Raw genomic sequence first — 6619 nt, 5'->3', positions numbered from 1 at the left:
ATTCATAATGACAGACTTTTCAACATTATATCTTTTATGTTATTATAAAAGTTCATATTGCTGGGTCGGCGTTGCATGTATTTGTTATAAACTTGTATACTGGAGTTTCACAACATGTGACATTTATGCATACACAGCATTGTGTGTGCCTCAACGTAACAAAAATGTAAACAATTATTGAAACTATGGACTAGATGGAGTCAACTGAGCAGGGATTTAAAACCAAAGACATACCATGCTACATAAATGTACTGTATACGTATGTATTATAAATGTTACAGCACAGTAAATGTATATGTTTGCAGGGATAAATTTCATTCATTCATTCCCTCCTCACAAAAATATGCCAGTAAATAGACTGGCTACTTTAAACTGCCCGCAGTTGTAAACGAGTGTGTGAATGTGTGTGTGTATGGTGCCCTGTGATGGACTGATGTCCTGGAATGAATTTTCCCCTCGTACCCAGTATTCCTGGGATCGTCTCAGGATCCACCTCATCCCAGACCAAGATAAAGCACTTACTGAAGAGAAATGGACAAAGAAATAAATGAATAAATAGCTGTACTAGATCATCACTAACTGGAATAATGCATTCATGTTGTCTGCTGCATTTCATTTTAAACCCCTCGATTAAGTAATTCGAATGAGAAGTGTTTCTAGTATGTGATAATCAGGGCTGTAAGACAAATTTATAAATTAATGCTGGCTACAGACAAAGCAAGTGAATGTGTAGCACAATATAGTGAGCAGCTGCCACTGTTCTGCTCAGCAGGAATTTTTCTTCCTCTTTTATATTTATGAGATGACGCACCGCCACCCTGCTGTCTGAGTAATTAGGCTATTAATTTGTACAAAAAACACAAAATATGGTTAGAATGCTATTCAAAATGGTTGATGTTTAAAAGAAATGAAAAGGATTAAGATCGGGATGGGATGAGGTCTGATTACTGGGTGCATGATCACTTATTTTGTCCTGCTTTAGCCTCTGCTGCTAGACTGGTGTTAACAGCTGGACTCAGATTCATTACACATCTGCTGGTGTGTGTGTAATTAGCTGTTGTATATGACATGATGGATTTGACAGAAATGATTCGAGGCAGTCAGACTGGACAGCAGGAACAAGAATTTAAATGTGGAAACATGAACTGCTGATGTACAGAGGAGACTGAACGGGACGTCCTGCTGTGTTTTACTGTAGTGAGTTTCAGCTCTATAATGTAAGAGGTTTTTTTTTTTAGTAGATAACAGTGTAGAAATATATTTGTGGGTATATCTCATAACTCATATGGATTGTGGAATGGATTTTACTAAATTTCAAATTTTATTAAGCGTAACGTAAAAATAAATGAAATCATATGAAAAAAAACAACATGCAATGTGAAAACCAGTGATGCAGTGTGAAAAGTCCACATACAACCTTTCGCATGTGAATCATGTGATTATTAATATGTGATGTTTGTGTGACTGTACTGTAAGAGGTGCTGGGAATAATGTCAAGTTAATAGTCTATAGTCGATCTACTAAACTTAAAGGGCTATAAACCCAACCATTCAAATAAAGTAGGTAGGTTTTTTTATATAAAAGCAGTCAAAACTGTCAAATAAACTGTATAAACTATAAGAACACACACACACACACACACACACACCACACACACTAAGGCCACTGCTCCTGTCTCACCTTGCTGCAGGCGGCTTTTATCCTTATATGTGGAGAGAGGGGATTGGAGTGTGTGTGTGTGTGTCTTTGTGAAACAGAGAAGTGTGTGTGTGTGTGTGTGTGTATGTGTACACATAAAATGTGTGTGTGTTTTTTTTTTGTCTTTGCCTCTCTTGAGAATTCTGAAACTGAGCAGCATCAATCTCCATCCTGCCATGTCGATTCACTGTCAGGGCAGCAGATCCTCCCCTTCTCTCTTTCTCTATTTTCTCTCTCTCTCTCTCTCTATGACCACAGGTGTGATTTGTCCCTGTATGCTTGACTACACACATCAGCTGCTTCTCCTGATTTGCTGATCATATGAATGGCAGCATATTTTATCACCAGAGACTCTACTTACTGATGTGTGAGGTGAAACACTGAGAAAGTCAGACAGGACAGCAAGACGAAGACGCATCCTTTTAGTGTCTCATCACATTTCAAACTTAGATCTAAAAACCTCAAGGGGAGTGAAATTTTGCCGTGAGCAGCATAACAAGAGGCACCGAGGAAGGGGGGAGATAGAGGGATCTAGAGATAGGAATGAAGAGAACTGGGGCAGTAGAAGAGGTGAGGGAAGAGCAGCTCAGTGAGGAGAAAGAGGATAATAGGAGCAGAGGTGTTAGCATGAGAGATGAGAGATGAGAAAAGAAGCTTAAGAGGGAAAGCTTGAACTGTAGAGAAAAGACAGAGCTGAATATCTCTACCTCAGCAGGACACACTCCACCTGGTTCTTGACCCTGATGACATGGCCTGCATGAGAATCTGCACTCAGCCAGAGATAACAAGCTCAACATCTGCACCTGACATACCAACATCTTCACTTGTGTGTGTGTGAACAAATCAGTTTCCCCAGCAGCCCTGTGAAAGTTCACATCAAGTCAGCTGTAGACTGGTTAGGATTTGGTCCTGCACCGTTTGCATCAGAAGCAGATACTAGAGATTTTAAGCAACGATATCATGTCACACCCATGTCATTTGGATAAACAAGACAAGAATTGCTTTATGTACTAGAAGATAAGCTAAGGGTGTAAATAGCATCAACGTTTGTGTCTAGTTAGCTTTCAGAGAAATGATTAAATAAGCACTTATAAAATATCAGAAATTTATTTAAAAATTATATATAATATAAACTAAATTTTACATACTTAGTACTCATTCTCATGGCTGGATCGGGAAGCTGTTGTAAGGTTGCGATGGACTTTAACAGGAAACAAGGCAAGCACAACACACACGACACTGTTGTCAAATTATTAACATATTCAAAAAGACTGGAAGTGTTGCGGACCAACCGAGAAGTGGACGTTGTAACAGTCACCGTCTGTCACAGTTATGTTCATGCTCATGTTATGTAGCCACTAGGGGGACACATGTAGATCACCCTGTATTAAATAAAAACAGGAAGTAGTAGAATAAGTGCTAGGTTCTGTTTGGAGCTGCCTCATGGTTGCCTGTGCTCTACATCCTAATCCTGTTTGAGAAACTTTAATGTTTCCAGCTCAAACCTCCAACCTCCAACCTCAAACCTCTTGATCAAGTACTGGGGCTACCTCTTTGTGTTTATGGACAATTGCCTTACTATATTGCTGAAGCAACTCCTTTGGTGTATTTGGAGTGAAACCTTCATGCCGACCAGACATCCAAGTTTAGGACATTATCATCAGCCTTCATAACTCTGCTCATCTACAGATAGGACTGGTTTCTTTTATTTTATGAACTTTATGATCTCAACCTGCAGTGGACTGTGCTGGCCATTTCAATTCCTCACACACATACATACTGATGCTCATGGCAAACTTGTTGAATTGTATGTATGGATATATTTGTAAATGACTTGCAATGTCTGGGGTTTGTGTCCGACAAAATGTGAAAAATGTTTGAAAACATGCTGAAAGAAAGGCACAGCCGACGTGGTGCTGGCATACATAGTCCCGTGTCTATGGAGAATTTTGGGACACCCTGTATAATTTTAATCAATCAATTTACCTACCCCTGGTCACCCCTGCAGCCCTCATTGCTTAAAATCCCTGTTATCTGCTTCTGATTCAAACAGCCTAGGACCAAATTTTGAAGTGCGAAGCCGAGCCATAACCAGTATTGTATATTGTATAATGTGTAGTCTATTGTCGTTACTGTCTGTCACTGTGTTACCTATTGTCTTCTTTTATGTCTTATGTTGTCCTATGTTAATCGTTATATGTTATATGTGATGAGAAGAATGACAATAAAGCCTACTTTACTTGACATTTTGGCAAGTACGTCAAACAGGTGTTTTTTTTTTGTTTTTTTTTACCATAGTAGAACCTTGGACCTTGGCCAAGAACTTGTGGTTTTATTTTTCACATATGATCACATGATTCACATGAGTTCACACATATTTGACAAATAATTTTTAACAAAATAAAATGAAATACCCAGAAGTCCTTGAATATAATTTATTATGTTGCCTGACTAACTGCCACATCTGTAAGCAGAGGTTATTTCCACTTTCAAGTGGTTTTGAATGTAAACTTTCCGTAAAGAAGCATGAAATATCACACTGGATGGCAGAAAAACACTGAATGGATTCAAACTACAGACTTGAAAGTAGCGCATATGTAAAAAGTAAGCGTTAATAATAAAAGATTCATGGAAAAGTGCAAAAGGTTTTGTTCACCACAGATGTATTCACTGATTAGGTTTCTTCTTAACAGAAGTACACACTAGATTTTAAATAAGGGATAAAACACTTGGGGTGTGCTGTTATAAGCAAATAATCCATGACAGGGTGCTGTGATGTCAATCCAACACAAAGTCAATGCGAATTGGATTATTTTCCTATAACACAACCCTGAAGTGTTTTATTCCTCTTATTCCACAGTGATCTGCCAACAATTACAAATGAACAAATTTAAAAGTTTTTTTAAAGCATTTAATATTGTAGAATGTTTTTTTAAGCATTTATTTTTGTCTGGAAAATAAGTTAGTCCCTATATACTATAAGCTATAAAGTAATTTCCTCACCAGACTCTCTTTTTTCCTTTTTTTCCTGTTTATTATTAAGCCCTATTGTGATTGGATTAGTTTATCAGGGGAAATCTGTAATAAAATGTTAAACAAGTGATAAAAATCTCGCATCCAGACGTCATTAAATGTACCACAGGAGGAGCGCGTTTCTAGTGGGAAGTATTTTCTCTGAACCCTGAAGTTTGCATCATATGGTCAGCTCCTTAAATATCTAATGTTATCTAACTGGTTATAAATTAATAACAGTAAATGATTAGCAGTTTGAATAGAAACTATTTACAGTATTAATTTATCAGCATTTACCGACATTTTATTTCTCTCATATTATTATTATTTGTAAATTTTATTATTATATGTCTTCGATCTTTTTGGTATGTGTGTTCTGGAAGCTTCATACCAAGTCAAATTCCTTGTGTGTGTGTGAGCATTATATATAGAAAACTAAAAGTTGATATTGTGCAGATGTGAACATAAAGTAACGCTTTATACCTGTAGCTGCTGTAATAACAGCTCCTTTAATCAGCCTGAGGAATCTCGCTTTACTTAATGCTTTTATTTTCTTTCTCCTCCTGAAAATGCTTTCCCGAAGAGTGTGTGTAGTCGAGGTTTTACCCGATTTTTATCAACCATACCATCTTTCTGTTATTAAAAGAATTGTGTTTTGCTGACTTCATGTTCCTTTACTTCGTTTTTTTTTTTATCTTTATTTTTTGCATCAGTGAAAAGGCCACCTTTTGGCAGACTGGCTTCCTGAATTCTATTATATAATCCTACTTCTTTTTTTTTTTTTAAGAAAACTCAGTTTCTCCATATTCCTTCTCCTCTGTGTGGCCATGTCTCATTTGTAAAAAAATTAACCTGCTCTCCACTAATAGTGGCTTATGACAGCAGTTCAATATGACAGTTATTTGAGCAGTGAATTACCGGGTGCCAATGTTTAATTAGCCTCAGGTTTAACGACTGGTTGTAAATTTCAAATTTCCATCTCATTGTGACTTTTTAATCATAGCCTAACCTTTCATAGAGCTTCCTGTCCAGTTAATTTACACAACCTTGGCACTCTTGAGGCTCCTGAGGCTGTTACTGATCACTGTTCATGATTCACATGTTGTTCATTCACATGTAACTGAGCTAAAAGTGTTACAGATGGCTGTGCTACGGTATAGGTATAAACGAAGCGCTAAACACTACTTCACAGGCCTGTTGTGCCACGATTTTACTGTAGTGACTTTCAATATCTTAAAGAAAATGATGGTTACTAGTGTATATTTACGAGCTCACAGCAATGAAACGTCATGGTGATATATGTAAAGAATGCAAAATGTCCTGTTATAATTGGGATAAGAGGAATAAAACACTTTCCTGGGTTACAGGAAAATAATGTGATATTATGATGTGGCCCAATGTGAAGAGTCACAGTTACCATCCTAAGATTGATTATTTACCTATAAACGCATATCCTGAAGTGTTGTATTCATCTTATACCCCAGCAATTTATTATTTTTTATTAATTAAATAATGACATACTTTTCATGTTTATAATTATGCTTAATGTTCTCCAAGTTATCACATTATAGCATCCATAAACAATGTAACCAGCCTATTGTTCTCTCTCTTGAATATTAAGAGATTATAAAACAAAAAAAATGCAGCTTGTCCTTTTGAGAACCCATAAACTCATCTCATGTCAGAAAACCTTAAATTACAGCTTCACCTCTGACTGTTACAAAGTGCTGACATTGGATACGCCTTTCCATAAGTACTTAGAAAGACAAATAAAGAATGAGAGAGAGTGTTGGCAAGAGTTGATAGTGTTCAGGCTCTGCTTTTTTGCTATGTATATGTTGTTGTGGACATCTGAGACCTTCTGCCTCTCTGGACAGAGAAATGTTACCAATAACAACAGCAGCTTCAT

This window comes from Pangasianodon hypophthalmus, chromosome 3, assembly GCF_027358585.1.
Source record: "Pangasianodon hypophthalmus isolate fPanHyp1 chromosome 3, fPanHyp1.pri, whole genome shotgun sequence".
In the NCBI taxonomy this organism is placed as follows: Eukaryota; Metazoa; Chordata; class Actinopteri; order Siluriformes; family Pangasiidae; genus Pangasianodon; species Pangasianodon hypophthalmus.
Note: the sequence above shows the minus strand (reverse complement) of the source record.